The following is a 23,807-nucleotide window of genomic DNA, read 5'->3' on the forward strand; positions in this document are numbered from 1 at the left end:
TTGATATGTTCTTCTGAGGCCTGGGAAAAAATTACCAAAACAATAATGATCAAAAGTAATGAAAATAAAACTGCTACAAACAGGATGTTGAGGTGAACCCACAAGATGCTTTCTATATATAATTTATTAGCACTGATCAGTGAAGACACATCCGTGACGAACAGAAGCTACAAACTGTACCAAATGACGAATGCAGATTAAAAACAAGAGGTGAATGCACAGCAACCTTTTCTCATGAGATGGTTTGTATTCTCTTACAGATACCCAAGTTAAAGATGGTGTCAGTTATGTAGGACATACACATGTTTCAATTATGGCTTTTCCCTTTAGAATTTACAACAGGAACATCAGAAGGACTGGGATCACACTTCTATATATTGTAAAAGCTCATCTTTGAAGCATATGTGCTTTCATATTTCATATCCATCCATCCACTCATACCCCCCCCCACAAAAAAATTTCTTTCCCATAGTTCCCAGCATGCCTGGATGCATTGCACACATATGGCAAGACTTCTAGCTCTGCTACAGCTGTTTTTGCAAGGATGAAATGGAACCCTCCCTGCTGTTCTGCCAACTTTCCAGTAAGTAATGCAAAGTGGAGAAGAAATGGGAATCTCCTTATATGTGGTGTGAATGTGGCAGGGCTCTGATGTGCAGCAATATCATGGCAATGCAAAGTCTAGAAGCATCCAATGCTGTGATCCAAATGCATTACAGAGCAAACTTGGACCTTGGACAGTCTCAGATCAAGAACTGGTTTGGATGGATTTAAACTAGGTCATTTTATGCCTGCAGGCCTTGCTGTCTGTTAGCGACATTCAGGACAGTCTACGGTCCAATTAAGAAATAGATGCACACATTGATTGGCTCCAAAATTAGGGCTGAAAATGTGGCATTCTTTTTCAGAGATTATTGTCCCAAATCCAGACAGTTCCTGCTTGCTTCTAACAGTACTGTAACAGTACATATCTATTATGTGAAGGTAAACAAACAGGTTGGGCTCACTGTCAAACAAAACCAGCAGCCAGCCCAGATTTCAAGTAGGCCTGTAAAACAAAAACTGGACAGCTGGCAAACCTAGTTTCACACCCCACAGGGGAGAGAGCACTTAAAAATGCAGTTGTAAAAACAAAACTACTACTACTACTACTACTACTAGTAGTAGTAGTAGTAGTAGTAGTAGTAGTAGTAGTAGTAGTAGTAGTAACTTTATTGTCATTGTGCTACAGCACAATGAAATTTATGTACCTTTGAGATACAAGCATAAATATGTACTACAGTTCCAACAATCACACTCTACACACTCACCCACACATTCTATGCAACATGCATCATAATATAAAAACAGTATAACAGACCATAATACCCAGGAGCATGGTAACAACTATATCGCCTTATTCAACGTAATTATGGCTGTGGGAGAAAAACTGTTCGGGAGTCGTGTGGTTCGTGCTCTAATAGTTCTGTATCGTCTACCCGAAGGCAACAGTTCAAAGAATTTATGAGCCGGATGGAAGGGGTCTCTCAGAATACTATGTGACTTCTGCAGACAGCGAGATGTATAGATGTCCTCCAAAGCTGGTAGATGAAGATTGATGATGTGCTGCGCAATCTTAATAATTCTCTGCAGAGCTTTTTTGTCCCCTGCAGAGCAATTTCCGTACCACACCAAGATATCATAGGTTAGGACACTCTCAATGGTGCAACGATAGTAAGACACAAGCAGCTGCTGTGACAAATTTAACCTCCCAAGCTTCCTCAGAAAATATAACCGCTTTTGTGCCTTTTTTATCAACATGCTGGTGTTAATAGTCCATGAGAGGTCCTCTGTGATGTAAATACCTAGGAACTTGAAACTAGCAACCCTCTTCACCTCGTCACCATTTATGTATAATGGTGTGTGTACATCCCTCTTCAAGTCAATTGTAAGATCTTTAATTTTTTTTGTTAAGTGAGAGATTATTTTCCTTGCACCACAATAACAACTCCTGTACCTCCTTTCTATAAGCAGACTCATCATTCCCGCTAACAAGCCCCACCACCAAGTAAAGAGGGTTGTTTAAGGATATGTAAGATGATGGGTTACAGCTGAAGTAAATGAGTATTGCTCAGAAAAGTAAACATGAAGCATATTTTCAATCTAAATATCAATCAATCAATGTTCTTATCCTCCCTAGTCTGATGGTTACCAATCTTGGTTTTATGTACAGGTCTCTTCAAGCTCACCCCCAAATCAGTCCAGCTTTTAAGCATACCTGTCAAATCTCAAGTGTGTGTGTGTGTGGGGGGGGGGGGGTGTTTAGTAGGAACACTCAAAAAGCCCAACTGATTGAACTGATTGCTTCTCCTTCCATTTCCTGGATTGAAAAGAAAGAGGGGAACAGAGATGAAGAAGAGTGGAGGGGAGATGCGTGCTGTACTAGAACACTGGAGAATGGAAGGAGCAGAGGCCAGCATATCATTGAGTAAGAATCTGACATGGCGCCTTAGTCATCAGGAGGTACCTAGCCCTGGTCCCAAGCATGCTCTCTACATGTCTCATTACCAGCCAAGAAGTTTTGCAGGTTCTCTCCTGTGTAGAAGGGAGTCTTCCATTACCTGCCATTGCTTACCTTTTCCAAGGACCCATGCCAGCTATTTTGCTAGAGTACGTCCAAGGAGAGGAAGGGGGCAGGTTCAGGCCAGGAAAGGGGGATGGGATCTGGTGTGTGCAACTGCTGCTGCAATCCTCCCCATCCTGTCCTTGAATGGACTCCCAATTTGGCCAGCATCCATCCCCCATCCATTTATTCATCAGCTAAGAGAAAATAAGGCAGTATCATTGTTATGTATGCAAGTTATGCAGGATCGAAATCCTGCATAACTGATTGGCCCAGATTGGCCAATTGGGTGATGGATCAAAATCCTACCACCCAATTGGCCCTCTTGTGAATGTTTCAACTGCACCAATCATGGGAAGTATGGGCAGAGCTAAAAGCTATAAAAAACCAGGGGTGTTTGCCTTGTTGCCATTGCAACAACCATTGCCAGGTTCTGTTCTCAAGATGGAATAATAATAATAATAATAAAACTTTATTTTTATCCCGCCCTTCTCCCTAATGGGACCCAGGGCTCAATAAACATATTGAGCTGTTATCTCTATGCCTTCCTTTATTCGTATGGACCTACTATATAACAATCATAATTCCACATTCAGGCTCCTTGTGCTTACCAAATATAGTATTGATAATCCTTGTATATATTAAAAAAGAAGATCTCGTGTTTTTTGACATAACATCAAAGGACGGATTCAGGTGGGAAGAGAGCCTATACAAACCACTAACTAGTGGTGTTGCTATGGTTTGTGTCACCCAGTGCAGGAGGCCAACATGTCACCCCCAAGATGGACCTGCTCCCATGCAGGGGGCAGAGCAATGCCCCTGCTAGGCTATGACTTTTGATAGAATAGAGATATTTCAATGCAGTTTGTTTCATTGAGATACAAGATACTTTATTTACGGTCATCCGACCAGCTGATCACAAACAACAAACAAAATACACAGAATTAAAACCAACACCCCATTACACATATGTAAAATCATAAAATCAGAGATTTACACTCTCAATTTTCTTCCTTACCAACTGTGCAGCATAACAGAAGCGGGCAACCCTGAGTGATATATCTGAGTATACATCAGAAAGCAGAAAAGCAAGCTTTTCCTCCACCTGCATCCCCGTTTCAATACTGAAGATCGGGGAGATATATTTAGATCTCAATTCATCATAGTATGAACACTGCAAAACAATGTGGGCAGTTGTCTCCACCACATTTTGAGGGCAGGGGCACAGTCTCTCTGAATAGGGATGCCTTGCATAACGCCCCAAAAGAACTGCAGATAAAAGTGCATTACACCTAGCTTTAGTAAAAGCAATCCTAAATTTAGGAATAACAATATTATAAAAATATCTGGCAGGAGAAAACGCAAAAGCTTGATCCCCAAGAAAAACATTCACAGAAAGTCTGGCTCTCGCAGATCTCAATTCAAGGTCTACCAACCTCTGACGCAAAATTTCTTTTGCATCTCCCAGACTGATCATCATTAAATACTCTGGGGAGAAATCGCAGAGTTTGAAATGATCCAAGCACCTTTTTTCCCAGGTGCCTACAAAAGGATCCGAAAAGATCAAATAAGTAAAGTTATCCTGTCGCGAGAGAATCTTCAAAAAATAATGTAAGGCATTTAGCCACATTGACATCTCTGTACTTGGGGTACCGGATTCCAACCTGACCACAGTGTTCGACACACATCGGGGAACATACATCAATTGGCGCAAAAATTTGGTCTGGATCACCTCCAAAGACCTGGTATTTAAATATGGGGCGATCTCAGAGCCATAGAGCAATTGAACCCTAGTTTTTGCAGTATGCAGCCTTAAAGCCGCAGGGAGAAACTTGGCGCCTTTAGAAGAATAAAAACGATAGATGGCACCAGATGTTTTCTCTGCTGATTGACCGACATAGTTTTTGTGGGCCAAACGGCCTCCTTGATAATGAAAGATCACCCCCAGGTATTTTATTATTTTAACCTGCTCAATGGGTTTCCCATTTAGAAGCCATCGAAAGGCCTTATAATGTCTAGAAAAAACCAGCGCCTTTGTTTTATTAGAATTTATAATTAATTCCTCCTGTGAACTGACCAGGGCTAGATGACGAAGAGCCCTCCTCATGCCGACCTGTGTTCTTGATAATATAAGCACATCGTCAGCATATGCCAGAACAGGAACATGACGATCAGCAAGCTTTGGAGGATGTAAGGCCAGATCATCAAAAGAAGTGATCAATGAATTTATATAAAAGTTAAATAAGAGGGGGGCAAGAACACAACCCTGTCTAACCCCTTTATTAACCAAAATTGGATTCATTAGATGACCATTAGATGAACACCTAATCCTTATGCCAGAATTGCTGTACAAGCTAACCATAAGCAGCAATAGTCGACGGTCAATGGACGAAGCTGCAAACTTATCCCATAGCCTTGATCTAGGGATTAGGTCAAAAGCAGCCTTGAAATCAACAAAGGCTGCAAAAAGTCTAGAACCCCTAGTGGCCAGATGTTTTTCGACAAGAAATTGCAGCACTAAAGTCTGATCAAGGTGTGATCTTCCAGGGCAAAAGCCTGCCTGAATATCGGCTATAATGTCTTGAGATTCCATCCAGGCCAATAGCTTCTCTCTCAGATGCAAGGCATAAAGTTTACTGATGACATTGAGCAAGCTAATAGGCCTGTAATTTGAGGGAATTTCATGACCTCCTTTTTTATAAATGGGAACTATAATCACCCAACCCCAATTAGAAGGCATATTAGCTGTTTCATCAATATACGAAAATAGGGCAGCCAAAGTTGGGGCCCACCATTCCTGATGTTCTTTAAGCAAATCACTTCTAATAAAATCTTCCCCTGGAGCTTTTCCACTTTTAACTCTCCTAATAAGAGAGACAACCTCCTCACTGGTTACAGGTTCCCAAGATGGGAGATCTTCAGCTAATAATTTAGATCTTAAATCTGGACAAGGGGGTTCCTCCGATGCATAAATCCCCTGAAAATGTTCCACCCATTCTGATGCTGTAATATAATTTGAAGCTCCCGAGGGAAACACCTTCAGTAATGGATTAATTATGTGCCAGAAGAGAGATGTATTTTTCTGATTAGCTGCACTAATTAAATCTTCCCAATTTTTCTTTATAAAGATTTCCTTCTTAAATTTAATAGTTTCCTTAAATTGTTTTTTTAAATTTTTTAAATGCACATAATGAACCTCCAATTGAGATTCTCTCGCCATAATCAAAGCAGCAGTAACCTGCTTCTTCAGGATCCTACATTCAGAATCATACCAGTCATAAGGTCTACTTCTCAGACTAATATTGTTGCGCGTATAACTACTTAAAAAAGGTTTTAAGGCAGCAACAACATTATTATAATGTGACAAAGGATCACCTTCCTTAGCTATAATTGCATCCCTAAAGCCCATTACCCCTCACAACTCAAAAGCCCTTGAATTTTAGCACTAACTTGACTGGTCCATTTCACACAACTTGTCACAGGACCTAAATGGTCAGTAGGGTGATGGATCTCTCTTGACTTAAACTGCTCAACTGTTGAAAATTTGAGCGATAAAGGGAGATGGTCACTCTCTGATCTACTGAGTACCCTAAAATCCAACAAATCCGGTAGCAACGACCTAGAAATAGCCACATAATCTAGAAGTAAGGGTTTAGTCCCCTTCCAAAAGGAACACACTGCCAGGTGATCCTCCGGCCATGAGCCGTTAAGGATTATTAGATCTTGCTTTATGCAGCATTGGGCCAAAAATAAGCCCTGACGATTACACCTACAGTAGTTAGAAACCCGTTTGCGCAATGGAGGAGGGTCAGAAAAAGACGGGGGGAAAGCTCCAAATTTTGTAAAAAGTTCCAAATCATTTCTGCCCATTTTTGCATTAAAATCCCCCAAGATGACCACCTGAGCAGAAGGATATGCCTCTTGGATCTCCCCGAGATGCTTCTCAAAATTGATCCATATTTGCCTTAAGGTGGTTAAACCCACAAGTGGCGGGAAGTACACATTTACCAAAATTAAGGGAATTGGCTGTAAATTAAGTTTTACCACCAAAGTATAACGGTCAAAAGTGGGCAAGGATTCCACTACAATAGACAAATTCGTAGAAACCAACGAAAGTAATCCCCCCTTAAATCTGCCCCTTTCCAAACCAGGGACCGCCGGGGTTAAGAAAGCTCTAAAGCCATCTACTTGGGGGGGGGGGGGGAGAGGAGAGCCAGACTTCCTGAAAACATAGAACATCCCATTTCTTGACAAAATCAAAAAAATCAGACTGCCCAAATTTCCCAGCCACATTCCATGAAACAAGATGAAGTACATTAGCTGCACTCAGGTCAAATACCCACTGAAGGAGCCTGACTGTTTGCAACAGAGGAGATGGTAAAACTAATATCGGCTGCCACACAGGGATTCCATACCGGGGTCACAGCCCCCACATTTCTACAGGGAACCCCATTGGAAACTCTTTGAATCCCAACTGGGCTTAAGCCCAACTCCACAACAGGATACAAGTTTGCAGTTTTTGGAGAACACTGAGTACCCTGAGCTGGACAATCCAAAATTGTCTGATCATTGCCAGATGAAGGTTCAACAGCCTCCAACACAGTCAAATTACTAGATAGATGACTTTGCTGTGAAACATCAGTTTCTATTAATCTAGGGGTTTGACATCCACTTTGTGTAGATAGGAGCACTGAGCCATGGGCAACAGACGCAGACTTTACTCCATCCAGGGTATTCTCTCCAACCTGAGAAGGAAGCAACAGAGAAGTTGAAGAAAGAGAAGATATCATGGACTGTTCTTTAAAGTCCATTAGACACTGTAGGTCTGGATGAAAAGTCCTAGGAGCAGGTATCCGCTTCGCAGCTACCTCCATATCCATCGAATCTTCTGGAGAAACATCCTGTTTCTGGAAAGGAGTAGAAGCTGATGTGTCTTGTATGTTTTCAAAGTCTTGCACCAGATCTTTCAAGGCAGAAATCAAACGCTCCTGTTCTAGCAGAGCTAGCTCATTTTCAAGAGTCAAAGAGTCATTTTCAAACTGAAGTTCAAAAGTGGGGTCCAAGAGTTGTGAATCCAGATGCTCAAAAGTTCTAGGCCTAATAGGAGAAACCTCTGCCCTAACTGTATCGGGATGTCTAACTCCCTGAGACTGAGTAAAAGCAATATTGGGAGGTTCATAATAGACTTTCTTAGGTCGTATTCCAAAATGATGTAAAAGAGAAGATGACTTAAGAAGCATTTGAGGTATAACATCCTGTCGAAAAGACAACAGGATATTTTGCCAATTCGGAGAAGAACTTAATTTGGTCACATTCTGCAAGTCCACTTCATGCAGATCACAGTGTAAAAGACTGCTCAGAGAAGATTTTGCTCTGAATTTTGTGTGCCATCTGCCATAGTTTAGCTGGCTTTGAAAAATAGAGAGGGAGATCTTGCAAGGTTGCAATCTTCTTCCTGTCCTCACTTCCGACTTTGAGGAAACAACAGGAATGTCACCCACACAGGGAGGCCTGTCCTTCACTGTGAGTGTTTTCAACTGACGACACAAAGCCTCTAACTTACAGGCCATAGCCTGCTGGCCTCTGAAGATAGTAAGCAGAGTTTGTGAGATAAGAGCACATTGTTTGCCAGACAGGGCTTTCAGTTCCTTGAGACCTATCCATTCCAAATTATCTGTGCTGGTAGCTGCATTACACACAGAGCTGGATTTCACCACCCCCTTGAAAGCACCGGAGGATAATGACGTCTCACTCCTCTCTCCAGGATGACTTAATGTTTGACTCCCTTCTTCTACCACCTCGGCACCCTCTGAGATTAATTCCACAGTCTTACTCACTTTTCCATAATTAAGTGGACATTCCAATAACAGCAGCTGTTTAGAGACCTTGACGCTGCGTTTCTTCTTCAGGGCGGTTTCCCCGGAGGCAGCTGGGCTGGTTCTCTGTCGTTTACTTCGTTTCTTCATACTTACAGATAAAAGCTGATTTCTTATCCCCAATAGGGACATTTGCAAACCAAAACACTTGGCTTGCAAAACTGCATTCAGAGGTGCCGCAGAAAAGAAAATACTGTAATAAGGCACACATAAACAGGAAAAAAGGAAGTTTTTTAAACGGAGCTCAAGTAAACGTGTGCAGCCCCGGAGGCAGCCTCCTCTTGTTTCATTGCATTCCGCATGAAATTACACATTGAATGATATATAACATGATGGTAATAGTTGAATATACTAAGATATTAAAAAAATTTAAAATAATTTTAAAATATATTATTAAGATATTAAATTATTAAAAATTTTGGCCAGTGGTGTCAGTCCCCCTGTGCGCATCAACCAGTGCAAACTGAACCCTTGTGCGCATCATCCTGTCTACCCCCGTTAGTGATGCCACAGCCATTCATTGGTGTAAGCACTCCAAGTGGCCATGTTTAGAAGGCTCTTTCCTCCATATGTTGGCCCATATCATGCATTATCTGTTAGTGATAATAGGCTAAACAAAGAGATAGCAGAAGCACAAACCTGCAGTTGTGGCATGTAGTGCTCAAAGCACAGGGGAGAACACCAAAAAAAGGAGGCAAGACCCAGGGAAGTCCCAGCACCAGAGTCTATTTAAAGTCAGTATTTACAAGTAGAAGGCAGTTCCAAAAATCGGCAATCAGAGGCAGTCTAGCAAACAGTCCAATTAGTCAGCAAATCAGGTGTCCATCCAGCAGAGATTTGTACAGCAACTCACTCCTACAACCCACACAGTGGCGTGTGCTGATTGGACATTTATACTGTTAGCCAATGGGGGGTGCCTTGACCTCATCACTGAGGAATGACATTGCGTCACCCTGGGCAGGGATTGCATCAGCTTTCCCCATCTCTCCTTGTTCTGTGCAATGACTCAGCACTTTGCCCTGATTGGCCCTTGCCCCATTGTCTGACAGGTATGCTTACTTTTAGCACACACAACAGCAGTCTGGTAGGCCTGGCTTATCCAGCCACCAAATTGCCTTACGGTATGGGGCACAGACTGTAACAGTGTCTGCATGCCAGTGCAGCTTATTCCAGTGCCACAGGTAACTGAGGCGGAAGCAGTGTCACCAGATGGACCACTGCCTGCGTAAAAGCCTTTTCAACATCACAGAAAACTCATGATGTGCCTGCACAGTAGATGCTTATCATGTAAGCCATCATCACATTTAAATTATCCCAAAGCCTGTTGTCAAATAGATCTCATTTCTGAGCAGTTGAGGCTAGAAGCACAGTCCTGTTCCTTGTGCACTTATAATGTAATTTCTTGGATTTAAATTTCATTTGAAAAGACAATATGTTGGAATCTGATTGTTTTCTTTTGCTTTGATAACAGCAAGGTGGTGTCTGATCAATAAAACTGTGCCCAGAGGCAGCAAATCTATCGCATTTAGTACAATCTTGTGGCAGTGCAGCAATGAACCAAGATTCCAAACCTACACATGTTTACTCTAGAGTAAGTTCCACTGTGCTTTATTCAAGTGTGCCTTAGCATTTTTGTTCTCATTCAGCCCTGCTACATTGCGTGAACAGACTGGCATTTTTCAGGCTGCATTAATAGTGGATATCACTTCTAGGTCTGGAGTTAAATATTTTTTAAATAGAATACAGTGTGAATTCATGTTTCTCTCTAGGCTCCTTAATCAACATCTACTGTGGCTATAACGTCTACATCTTCTTCACCTGTCAAGTCCATTTATTTACTGAGCTAATATCCGCTCAACTGTGCGGTTGGCTACCACTCTTGTAGAATGGAAGTTATGTCTGCATTCTGTAAATCTAATACTATTTTCACATTTATCTCAGACTGCGCTAGGTGCACTTAACACAATCTAGAACAGGGGTATCCAAACTTTTCGGCTAGAGGGCTGTATCAAATATCTGGCACGGTGTCGAGGGCCAGAAAAAAATAAATTTTAAATATGAAATTTAAATGTATGAATGAATGGGCTCAAATTTCCAAGATTTCTCCAAGCACCAACACATACCACAAAAATAAAGCACACACATGAATGGACGCCCATTCCCCCACCTCCCAAGCAACTTACTCAGATATGCAGGAGTAAATACCTCCGAACCAGCACATCACAGGAAACACCCAGATCATATTCTGAGGGCTGGGGAGGTCTCCCTAACCCTCAGAAAGCCTTCCAAGGCTTTCAGGGGGCACAAAAAGTTACCTCTGGGGTTTTTTTAGGGGGGGGGGAACCAGGAAGTGATTTTCAGGCCATTAGAAAGTGCTCTGAGGGCTGGGAGGCTTTGCATACTCTCTGGATCCGACTAGAGCATAACTCCGGTTGTGTTCAGTTGAGTAGGCCAGAGGTTTTCAGGGGACCAAAGGTTGCCATGGGCTGGATAAAGGTTTGCTGTGGGTTGCATCTGGCCCTTGGGCCAAGGTTTGGAGACCCCCTGCTCTAGAAGATGACACCCCACTTACCTGAATGGGTAATTTTCTAATAATCATTGTTGAAATTGATTCTCATTCAGTCTGTTCTATGAGCCAAACACCCAAGGCATCAGGGCCCACCTTAGGAGCTGCAGGGCCCAATGAGAAATATTTTTTGCACAGTCCTAGGTTTGCAGCCAAGGTCTGTAGAATCTTAGAGAAAGAAATAAAATTTATTATAGAATTTATATCTCTACTGACATTTTAAAAATTCAGAAAATTACTGCTAATCCTCTATAAAACCTGCAATGTGGTGTCAGGTGCCTGTTGCGATGTGTTGTTGGGTGCATTTGACAAGACTAGAGCAGGTTACCCTAGCACAGGGGGCTCTTAGGTGTGGGGTCCAATTGGGAGGAAGTGGTCTAATTGGCTTCAAGCTGGCCCTGGGCGAGACACCCAATATACTATTCCAGCTAGATTCAGGTGCCACAATCCAGCAGTAATGTTCCACTCACTGCACTGTCCTTGTAATGCTTCAGCATGGAAGATTCCATGCTGGATCATGAGCTGCAGAGCCAGTGCTCTGCATGAGCTGCTCATCACCCCAGTGTGGGGCCCCTCCAGGTGCTGGTCCCAATTTGGCCCAATTGGTCAAATTGCCCTAAGGCCAGCCCTGCTTTCCGTATTCCTCACTTCACTCTGATGGATTTCTGCCTTTTTCTCACACCTATATCCAAGATGCGCCTAGCTTTTTCCTTTCTCTGCCCACTGTTAGATTTGTTCAGCACTTGAAAAATTCTTGTTCTCGTTTTCCAGCAGAAATTCTGGCATGAGGAACAAAGTACTGATTTTCTGTGGTGACCCAAGCCACAGAACTTGCATAATCACCTAGTTTGGAAGGATCATTCTGTACTTCTTGGCAATCTGCTTCAGTTTTCTGGAGCAGAATCAAAATGTCTGCCGCCAACTTTTACCACCCCATTCTCGGCATGCAAAAATTTGAGGGCCTGTTTGGGAAATGCTCAGGAGCACAAAAGGAGGTAAAGCTGACAACAAGCTTAAGGTTAGTGTGCCAGTGTTCCTCAGTCTCTCAGTGGTTGTCATCCCCCCCCCCCCAAATTCCCCATACAGTGCCAGAAAGAAGCATTTCCCTCATTACCTGAGGGGGGCAAAATGCTATGTTTTGCTGACTCCTGAACACCTGTGTAAAGCAACCCCTCCCTCTCACCTTCAGAGCCAGTCACGGCTGCAGAAGCGAGGGGGGGGGACGGACTTCTTTACACCTTTTTCAGGACCCTGCAAAATTTAGTGGTTTGCCCCCCTCCTTCAGGCACACCAGCGCCTCACTTTGATTGGCTTCAAAACTATACTCTGTCAGCAATATTCCAAAATATGCTTTGGATCTTCCATATTAGACCAGACACAACACAACACCCCCCCCCCCCAAATGGGAAGAATTAAGATTGTGTCAATCAATATGAGGCTCAGCAACTGTCTTCCCCCTTCTCTGCAAGTTATCCCTGCCAGCCTCACCCAATTCCCTTTACTTATCCCCCTCTCATTGCCCTGGTGTGTGGCACACCAGAGTAAAGCCTACAGTGTATACAAGGATCCCCCCTTATCTCTGCTGCACTTACAGGGAAGGATAGCCACCTTTGCAAAAACTACAAATGCCATGAGCCCCATGCCTTTTTTTCCTGGTTAGCACAACTATGGAGGGAGCAGCAGCTGGTACTTTGGTAAGGCAATAGCATAGGAATGCTCAGCATGATTGATAGACAGCTCTGAGAAGTTTATCCAGCCTTAAAAATACTGACCACTTGGGGTAAGTTGAGCTTTTGCTTGTCATGCATAAAATTCTTAAGAGAAGATCCAGACATAGATTAAAAGCCTAAGCCCCTTATACTTAATTTTCACTAGAATACACCAGTGTATTCTTAAACAGGCCAGTGTCATTTTTCTGTGGATGAGTTGCCTATGTTTTATTTATGCACTCTGGCTGAAAGCACCAACCCGCTCTTTGTACGTATCTGAAGCTAGTGAAGGAAAAGACTTGAGAATCAGTTAAGACTCTAACAGTCAGGAGTAAAGACCACAGGGATGTGACCACTGTTACATATGCTGCTCTGCTTCTGTTGTTTTGCTTCATTAAATCCATCAGTATCCTTGTAACCAGTAGGCTTTGAATGAGTCACAACAAGCCTAAGGTATTATATAATTGGAATATGCTGTGTTCTTAGTTGGAATTGTTGCTGACAATAAACAATATTTGTTCCTCTAATACAGTTCAGGGAAGACTAAGAGCCAACTAGACTTTGATCGTGTAATTGGCACTGGCATGCTTTTTCTTTTCTATAAATAGCGCAAGTGGAGGAAGTGATTTGTGTCAGGAACCCCGCAGGGGTAGGGGACTTGAACCCTTCCCCCCTTCACTACTGTAGTATTAATATGAATTTCAGATGTTCATGTAAGTTTATATATATATATATATATATATATATATATATATATATATATATATATATATAAAGTCATGGGGTTGCCAATCTGAACAGGACTGTGATGTGAGAGTACAGAGTTTTAGTTTGAACCCTTTCCCTTTTAACCCTTTCCCCCTGCTGTGATCCTATATTCAGATTATCTTTCCATAACTCAGATTATGCTAGCAAAACATGTACTCTAGCAATAAAAAATAACACACACACACACACACACACACACACACAAAAAACAAAACACCTGACAGGGAGCCAAATGATGTCATATTTAGTTTGGCCCAAAGGAATTAGGAGACAAGACTTGTGCTTCTGCAGACATACCTTGTGCTTTGAGTTAAAACTTCTTTTTTCCTTCCCATAAGGGTGGATAGTTAATCTGCTATGCTATGGCAAAATCACCACTTGTGGAACTATAAAACTTTTGCAGATCACTCCATCTGATGAGCTGAACTCTGGTCCACAAAAGCATGTTTCACTATACAGGTCCATCCTAGTTTATACACAGATTTTTTATACACGGATTTGACTCAACACAAATGGCCACTGCAAATGAGAAGGAATGTGCTGATCCCTGGAGAAGAGGAAAAATGCATCCTTTAAAATCACAGTTTAAAAAACTGCTTTTCTTACATGATAGTCATGCAAGTCATGCAAGCAATTATAGGTATAACCTAATTATCTGTGGATTTTTCACCCATCTCAACGTGATGAGAAGGGCCCTTTTTCTATCTCAACATGATGAGAAGGGCCCTTTAAATTAAAGGAAAACAGTTGTTTAATAATAGCCTCGTAATGTGAGAGAGGGCAGCTGGCTGACAATCCATCAATCATTCTCTCTCCAGGCACTTAGAACCACTTGGAGGCAAGCGAGCCCCCCCTTCCCCCTGAGCATGTGAAAAAAAAAAAAGATAATCACTTTGCTCTGGGTGAAGGGAGGGGTTGCTGCCTTGGAGTGGTTCTAAGTGCCTGTAGAGAGAATGAGTGATGAATTTTCTTCTTAATGACTCTATCTCTTACATCACAAAGGTCAGCAAGGCTGTTTTTATATCACCTAGCAAAGGGACATTGTTTTTCAAATGGATTTGCTTTAATGTGATTTTTGCCATCCAAGTGAGTTCTGGGAACAGAACACTGGCAAATAATGAGACTCAACCTGTACATAGTTTTAGCTGCTATATCTTTGTTAGGCACATCATTGGTTAAGAGTCTGGAAGGTCAAGTGGTGTCTGTATAAGGGAGCGAACTGTTAGGGACAGATAACTCTCTTGAGTTTTGAGTGGCATAACCATCAGGGCTTGAGGAAGGTGACACACGAAGATAAAGGGAGAGTAGAGGGGGGTGCTGTGAGTATAGAATTTGTAGCATTGTGGCTCTGAGTTGGCTGAAGGCACCACAGGGACTCCATCGGGGAACCTGCTGTCAGCAGAGGTAGCTCCAGTCAGTGTTTATAAGTCCCTGGACACAAACAATGCCCCCACATGCCCTGATCTAACACCACACTTTCCCCTCTTGAGTAGAGATGACTCAAGTGTACATCTCTACACTGGAAAAAGCTTCACTTGCTGAATTTCTGCATCTCATTGCAATTGTAAAATGCACATACCTGGAACCAGAGTGGCAGTCCTACACAACTATTGAAAGTGAAGGTCTTTTCAGACAACTCCTAAGTGCTACTTAAACAATGCTCCAGAGCAAAAGTGCCCTCTTGCCCTCCCCTGGGAGCTCTCTCTCTCCTTGCTCACTTTCCCACCCATAAAGTGATCCTGATCATCAGCACCACTAGTGTCCAGGAGAAAGTTTTGCATCCTGATGAAGTATGGCCAGGAGAAAAAGAGACTTGAGGGGGGAGTAATCTATCCCCAAATAGCCTTCCCTGACTTCTCACAGTCATGTGATTCAGAGCCTGGTTTTTCAGCAGTCTGCCCCTTTTAAAAGAAGGAAAAGGCTGTGTCACCTGGGCCCAGCCCAGGTGGCCAGGAGTTCCCTGGGAACAGGGGTCTCCTCTGGAGGCGAGGTCTACTCGGGAGTAAGCCCCAAGTGTCAGCAGGACTGGGGGTGGTGCAGAACACCTACCTGGGAGTAGGGACAGGGAACAGCTGGGAGCAGGTAGACAGGTAGTCAGGAAGGGTGGGGCTAGGCCAACCGGAGGTAAGCCTCATAAGGGAGCTGGAGAGGGAGGAGAGAGGTCACTCCTCTCTGGAGGGGTGGAAGGCCAGTGGAAAGCCAGAGGGGAAAAGTCTCCCTGGCCAAAGGGAAAGGAGAGAGGCCTCCATAGGGAGGGGGCTGCGGTCTGCTCTAGAGAGAGGAGGCTGGGGCAGGGACCTCCCTGACCCGGGGCCTGCTGAGACCCAGAGGGCATACCCTGGAGAGATGTGTTTCTTGATATGGGCGTGTGCCGCCAACTGCAACCCCTGGGGGCTAACTGACAAGGGAGTCAGCACCGAGGTACTGTGGGTCCTCCCAAGGCCAGCCAGCCTGACCCCGGCCAGCTGGGTCAGGGCCCTCCAGAGCCTGGGTGCAGGGCGGAAAGGCTCGGGCTGAGAGGCCTGGACTACAATCGCCAAGGAGCCAGAAGGGCCGGGTCTGGAGCCGCTCAGATGACGACGACACAAGTCAGCCTAGACTGTGGAGGGCTGTGAAGTAACAAGCCACATGAATGTAAAAAGGTTGACTCAATTAAACCGGCTGTGTAAAGCTACCATACCTGCTTCCCGCCTATTAATTCACCGCCGACCACTACTCCTTGACCGGGTAAGTCCCTTGCGCTCAGTATCGACCCCAGGGAAGAGGCCTCCTCCTGCCATGGACATTACAGGCTGGCAAATAAGCTAGCCAAAGACTTATATTGTCTGTTGGGGCATGTCCTAACTATACCAATAGTGTGGGATGCGCATACCCTGGTGCCACTACCATTATTTTGTCTCCTTTCTTCTCTGGATTGGTTTGTGCTTGCTTCCTTTTAGGTCTTCCCTTCCCTCTGCTACCTGAGGCTTACTGGACTTTACTTGCATCTCTCCTTGCAACCTGAACAGTAGCTGCAGCGCATGCCTGCCAGCCAGTGCTCTTGCCACCACCTCATGCTATGAAATGGTTGTGTTGAACCTCAGTGACATATGTCAGCTGGAGCTACTTGGAGTAGGTTTGAGGGCTCCAAAGAGACCCAGGGCCCACAGCACATACCAGAAAGCAGATCGGTAGCCTTGTCAGAGCACCTGTTATAATTTTCTTCCACTTATGTTCTGCTTGTATATTTGTAAATTAAATAAATAGGACAAAGTCTTCAGTGCTGTCTTGTCTAAAGAAAGTCAAAGTCAGGTGATGGTGTCCCTGAATGGTGAGTCTGCAACACTATTTGGAAGTCTTTTAGATGCTCCAAAAAAGATGGTCCCTGGAGTGGAGGAAAAGATGCTGGCCAACTGTGCTACCTTGTTTTGTCGTTGTCATCCACCCACAGCAGTCCTCCATCTCTTCTAATCTTTGTCATTGTGCCTGTCTCTATGTTTAGAACATCTAGGTCAGCATAATGGCAGGATGGAAATGTCTTATACTTCTGCAGTTCCAGTTCAAAGCACCCCATACTATCATTGTATAGGAGACCCCTGTCCAAGCTGCAGATGTCTTAGAAGGAGTTTGGACTGCACTTCAGGGAATTCAGGGTTTCATTTGTTCCAGGGCTCACTCGCTGGCATCTGAGCTTCCAGCCTGCAGAATGGTATTCTCATACTGGTGTATTGAACAGAGTTTGAATGTTTAATTACAGAGAAATGCCAAACAAGTGACAATTTTTTCATTATTCTCCACTGGCGCCCATTTCTTTAACATGCTTCCTTTGTACCATCAGCCTGAGATTTAACCACAACTTGGAAATAAATTAGAATATTTTTAATATTGCTAAATGTGGTTAAATGCCAATCTGAACACAGTGGGGGCTCGCGCGGGAGATTGTCAGGGAAAATATATCCTGTTTCACAGTGAAGTTGAAGCTGTTGGTAAAGGTAGCTCTGTCCCTAATAAGACATTCTGAGGGAGAAAAGTGAAAGGACTCATTCCAAAGCAGCAGAGTGTGTGCAATATGGGCAAAGCTCAGGGGCCCAATAAATCACCACAAGCAGATTCAATTTAGGAACAAATAGTAACTGTGCGTCAACGAATGCAACGAGCATGGTGTTTCTATTAGGTCCAAATAAGTCACCCTGTATTTGTCATATTCACTGACAGAGAAGATATTTGATATGTGAGAACAACAGCACACCCCAGATTCCTTCCAATAACACCACAATTTATTGCTTGCGACTTACTGGAAAGAAAGGCTTAGATAGGTTGTACTTGTCATTTTGCAAAACTGAGAACTGTCTCTGGTTATGCGTCCATCTGGGCCTAGAAGTTTCAGCCCCTGAGGAGATCATAGGCTCATGCACCTTACGAGACCAGGATGACAGAACTTTCCTACAAAAGGAAAACTATTTCTCCAGTTATCTTACAGGGACTATCTCACTCTGAGACCTTAAGAACATAAGAACAGCCCCACTGGATCAGGCCATAGGCCCATCTAGTCCAGCTTCCTGTATCTCACAGCGGCCCACCAAATGCCCCAGGGAGCACACCAGATAACAAGAGACGTGCATCCTGGTGCCCTACCTTGCATCTGGCATTCTGACATAGCCCATTTCTAAAATCAAGAGGTTGCACATACACATCATGGCTTGTAACCCATAATGGATTTTTCCTCCACAAAATGGTCCAATCCTCTTTTAAAGGCATCCAGGCCAGATGCCATCACCACATCCTGTGGCAAGGAGTTCCACAGACTGACTACACACTGAGTAAAGAAATATTTTCTTTTGTCTGTCCTAACCCTCCCAACACTCAATTTTGGTGGATGTCCCCTGGTTCTGATGTTATGTGAGAGTGTAAAGAGCATCTCTCTATCCGCTTTATCCTTCCCATGCATAATTTTGTATGTCTCCATCATGTCCCCCCTCAAGCATCTCTTTTCTATGCTGAAGAGGCCCAAACGCCATAGCCTTTCCTCATAAGGAAGGTGCCCCAACCCAGTAATCATCTTATTCGCTCTCTTTTGCAACTTTTCCATTTCCACTATATCCTTTTTGAGATGTGGTGACCAGAACTGGACACAATACTCCAGGTGTGGCTTTACCATCGATTTGTACAACAGCATTATAATATTAGCTGTTTTGTTCTCAGTACCTTTTCTAATGATCCCAAGCATAGAATTGGCCTTCTTTACTGCCACCGCACATTGGGTCGACACTTTCATCGACCTGTCCACCACCACCCCAAGATCTCTCTCCTGCTTTGTCACAGACAGCTCAGCACCCATCAGCCTATATGTGAAGTTTTGATTTTTTGCCCCAATGTGCATGACCTTACACTTACTTACATTGAAACGCATCTGTCATTTTGCTGCCCATTCTGCCAGTTTGGAGAGATCCTTCTGGAGCTCTTCACAATCACTTCTGGTCTTCACCACTCGGAAAAGTTTGGTGTCGTCTGCAAACTTAGCCACCTCACTGCTCAACCCTGTCTCCAGGTCATTTATGAAGAGGTTGAAAAGCACCGGTCCCAGGACAGATCCTTGGGGCACACCGCTTTTCACCTCTCTCCACTGTGAAAATTGCCCTTTGACACCCACTCTCTGTTTCCTGGTCTTCAACCAGGAACTTTCTGGGCTTACATCTGAAAGAGGGAGTACATGACACAAGACAAGGGGATTTTGTAATAGGATGATTAAGTCTTTGGTTTTCCCATGTCACTGATGACAGTGAGGAGAGGACAAGTTACCAGTACTTGTTCTGAATTGTTTCTTATTTTAAAACTCTCTCTCTCTCTGACTATCCAGAAAACCTTTCCTAAAAATTAGTTTGCCACTTTGCTTGTAATCACTTGGTAACCAGTTGTCTATAGCGCCATACAACTGTTCGTTTAGCAAGTATGATCCTGCTCCCTTTGCACTTACATGTTCAGTACAAGAGGGGTACACACCCCAGCATCTGTGTGTACATTGCACATGTGGGACTCCACACACATTAAACTGTACACACACAGGACTTTTCCACATTATTGTGAGCACTGGGCAATTGCAGTTTGCAATCCCTACAGCATATAGCTGTACATATGTAAGGGCCCCTTACACAGAGAGAGAGAGAGAGAGCACAGACAATGGTCATGTCTTCAGTGTTGACATCATATTGGTGGACATGGAGTTTTCCATGATGCTCCAACCCACGATCCAATAATATTCACAACCTAAGTGGGTGCAAATGCTGGGTACTACTAAGGCTTCAGGAGTCTGGTTTTTTTGGGGGGGAGGGGGGAATCTGATGAGTGAGTTCTTGGCCAGTGCCCAACTTGGCCAAACCTTGCTGACACCCCTTTGCATCATCCTGTCAATGATAAAGACAGGATGTGAAGAAAAACGGGCACCTAGTTATGAAAATACAATTTCAAGGTGTTTCAGCCACGATTCTTTGCTAATTGTTTGTGCACGCCCCAATGAACACTCGAGACAACTTGAGCTGGGAGAAAGGGCCATCAAGTAATATATTATAGGAGAGGCAGAGAGAGACCTGCAGGGGCAGCAAAACACCTGTGGTGCGGAGGCCGGACCCTCGGAAGGCACCAGAATTGTATCTGTCCCCCAGGTTGGGCATGCACCCGACTCCAAACCAGGCCCCATTACAGGCGGCGCAGCTTATCCAGGTCTTAACCCTGTGAAGGGGTGAGGCAGCCAGACTTCAGGCAATGCCACCTCGAGCCGCTGAGCCTCTGAGGTGGCCCTGCAGTCCCGGTCAGGGCCCCGTCCCAGCCCTCGTGCCGCTGGACTTTGCGCTTGGCCCCACCACTCCCAAACAGGGGAAGAAGCACCTGAAGGCCACCCTGCAGGTCTCTCAAGAAGATATCTGCGCCCTCTTCAGACAAGTGCACCCCATCCCCCCTGTAGAGGAATGGCAGAGAAAACACAATCACAGGATGCAGTATAACCCGGCCACCCGCCCGTGAGATGAACAAGCCAATCTCTCTGGTGACCTTTCTCCACCTCCTCTCAATCTTGGGGCAGCTGTAAGCTCCACGCCACACCTGGCGCTGCAGGAAATCCGACCATACCAAAATGGTGCCAGGCAGCCAACCCTGAAGGGTGGCAAGATCTTCACACGCTTGGAGCTTAAGCGACAGACCAGACATCCTGCACAGATCGTTCTCGCCAAGATGGATCCCAACCACCTCTGGCGGAGCATTGACCGTTAGAAACTCTGCCATCGCAGGCTATAGCTGGTCCCAGCGCAAACTAGCTGACTTGCATGTTGGGCCCCAGCCGCGATCCGAAACAGCCTGCCGCCGCCCTCTTGTGTGCCTGAAAGACTATGGAGTGGCCACAGACCAAAACTCGGATCGGGTTAACACCACCTCCTGTGGGGTATAAAGAGGAAAGATTATTGCAAACCAGCTGCCATGGGGTGGTCCTCGATTGGACTCAAACCTGGGAAAAGCAACACCCTGTAGGATATAAATAGGAGAGATTGCACCTTGTATGGCTTGCCCCAGCCACACTTCCATAGTGACACCACTGTGCACAGCAGCATTAACCTCTTCTGCAGTCTGAGACCTTGACAAGGTAGGAAATTTAAGACACACTTGCTACTCTTGCCTGTCGCTTCTTATCTTCAATGTGCAGTCACAAGTGTATGTCTAAGCCCAGTCACAGAAACTTACAGAACTTGCATTGAGAAGTATTTCTTCCTCTCCCTTGATGAAAATGTTTGATACTCTGGACTATTCAGTCAGGAGGTGAGGTGAATGCCTTACTCACCCAGAAAAAAATGTGACTTAGGTGCAATTTGAAAAGAACAGAAAAAGATAGTGAGAGTCAGGAAGATTTATGCAGTCTCATTTTGATGAACATCACTAGGTGCCAGACGTGATCACAGCATTTCCCAAGAGCTTCTAAGAAGAAGAAAACTTAACAGCAGCTGTACACAGCTGAAAGCCTGGTGAAACACCTAAATTCGTCTCCAGTTTGTTAAATATAAAAGAAATACTGTGTGTTCTCTTCTGTATCTCCTCTTTGCCTTACAAGGGGTTGTGTGCTCTCATTAGCACAGTGTTCTGGAGGATTTGTGTCATTCTGGTTGGTCATAATAGAAGTATTGCATCAGAATGTGACTTCAGGAATTTTAGCAAACTAACGGCACAATCCTAACCAACTTTCCAGCACTGACATAGCTGTGGCAGTGGGGGACACTGCAGTTGGGGGGCAGTCATGGAGGCCTCCTCAAGATAAGGCAATGTTTGTTCCCTTACCCAGGAACTGCATTGCCCTTATGTCAGTGCTGGAAAATTGGGTTAGGATTGTGGCCTAAGGGTGCAATCCGAATCCCTTATGTCAGTGCTTTCCAGCACTGGCATAGTGGTGCCAATGGGACATGTGCTGCATCCTGCAGTTGGGTGTCACTCACGGAGGCCTCCTCAAAGTCAGGGAATCTTTGTTCCCTTATCTCAGAGCTGCATTGCCCTTATGTCAGTGCTGGAAAGCACTGACATAAGGGGTTAGGATTGCGCCCTAAATGTTTGCTAAACAAAAAAACCCTACACAGTGAAATGAGCAGGTGATGGAGAAAGGTTAGGTCAAAACTCTCTTCTCTGACATTTACAGTACAATCCTAGGAGTTTCTACACAGAAGTAAGTCCCATTTTGTTCAATAGAGCTTACTCCTAGGAAAATGTGTATTGCAGCATTAGGGCCTGATCCTATCCGGCCTACCACTGGTAGGTGATGGGTGTTGTAAAAGTGCCATAAGGCATTTTATAGCTGGCGAGAGACAAGCAATGCTGGCAGAGAGGCCAGTGGCAGTTGGAGCTGGGTCTTGGTGTGCTGGAAGGATGTGTCCAAGGAGCACCAGGTGGTGAGTATCCCCACAAGGTGATGGGGAGGCTTTTCAGGCCGGGGGGTGATGGAAGGTGGGGGGGGTAGAACTGGGTGAGGGAGGGTGTGTCGGCAGGCAGATTGGGCCCAGGAGGAGTATGAGAATGGCAACAGAGGCTGCCAAAGAATCCAATGCTGCCTTCTGAGCTGTACCATCTGACAAAGGTCTCTTTGGTTCTGCACCCGGTAGATAGCAGGTGCAGCTCGGAAAAGACCCGTTGGCACCAGAAGAGTTCTACCTGGTGCCCATGTTCCCTTACCCCGGGGAGACTCCAGTGGCTGTTCTGGCCCTGCAGAATACAGCGGCAGCCATTTCAGTGCCGCTGTACTTCACAGCAGCAAAGGATTATGCAACCTGTCTATGTCATTTTTGATTTAAACAGGAGAACATTCACTACCCAATCTCAAGTGTCCTAAATCTAGAAATAATTTTGTCTTATTATTCACTGTTTGTGTAGACCTGATCTCAGGCTGAAGTGGAATTCAAAGAACAGGCAATTTTAACCTGCTAGATCGATAAGAGAGAATAAAAGGACTTTTATAGATGATTCTGTCCCTCACTCACATAACTTCCTTCCTATAAACCTGCAGAAATTTCTTTTGAGTCAGTGTAGATTTCCCCTATCCATTCTCTACCGAACTTCCCCAGCAATGCCTGTCAAGGTGAAGAGTGAGTATATATAACCAATTCCCACCAGTCCATGTCCTTTGCAGTCCTCCAGCAATTGATTTGCTCGAAGAACATTCTCATCATTTCCTTTTTGCAGCTATTGTCTACCTTAGTCCACGTTATATTTTCTTTTCATTTTCAACACCAGCTGCTGTTCTGTTTCCTTTGCCTGCCTTTGAAGGCTTCCAATTTCCTACTCCCACTCTTTCCCCCCCCCCCCTGTTCCTTTTCACGGCATGCTTAATTTTTGTGAAAGTTGATGTCTCCAGCTTGCTTAAAACCTGCAATTATTAGAAGACACCTAATGAGATCAGCAGCGCTATTTCATGCTGGGGTGAGAGAGTTTTTTTAATGAAATAAACAAGGGCAGATGACGGCAAAAGCACTGAAAGCAAATCTTCCCATCAGACAACTGGAAGGAAAGGTCAATCTTCTAAAAATGAACATGCAATCAATTATTATGCGGTAGCCTCCTTTCAAGGGATTTAAACAGGCTATTTTTATTTGTGCCTTTCCGAACCTAATTATAAGATCCTGCATAGATCTAAGCAGTAATTACAGGTGTTTTCAGTGTTGCTTTTTTGATTCTCTGCCCTACATTCAAAGCAGACTTGCAACACACTATGAGGTACCAAACGCTGTCATGTTTGCTGGCTTCTTATATTAAACATACTGCTCTATTTTTAGAAAGACACAAGG

Source organism: Tiliqua scincoides, chromosome 3, assembly GCF_035046505.1.
Source record: "Tiliqua scincoides isolate rTilSci1 chromosome 3, rTilSci1.hap2, whole genome shotgun sequence".
Taxonomy (NCBI): domain Eukaryota; kingdom Metazoa; phylum Chordata; class Lepidosauria; order Squamata; family Scincidae; genus Tiliqua; species Tiliqua scincoides.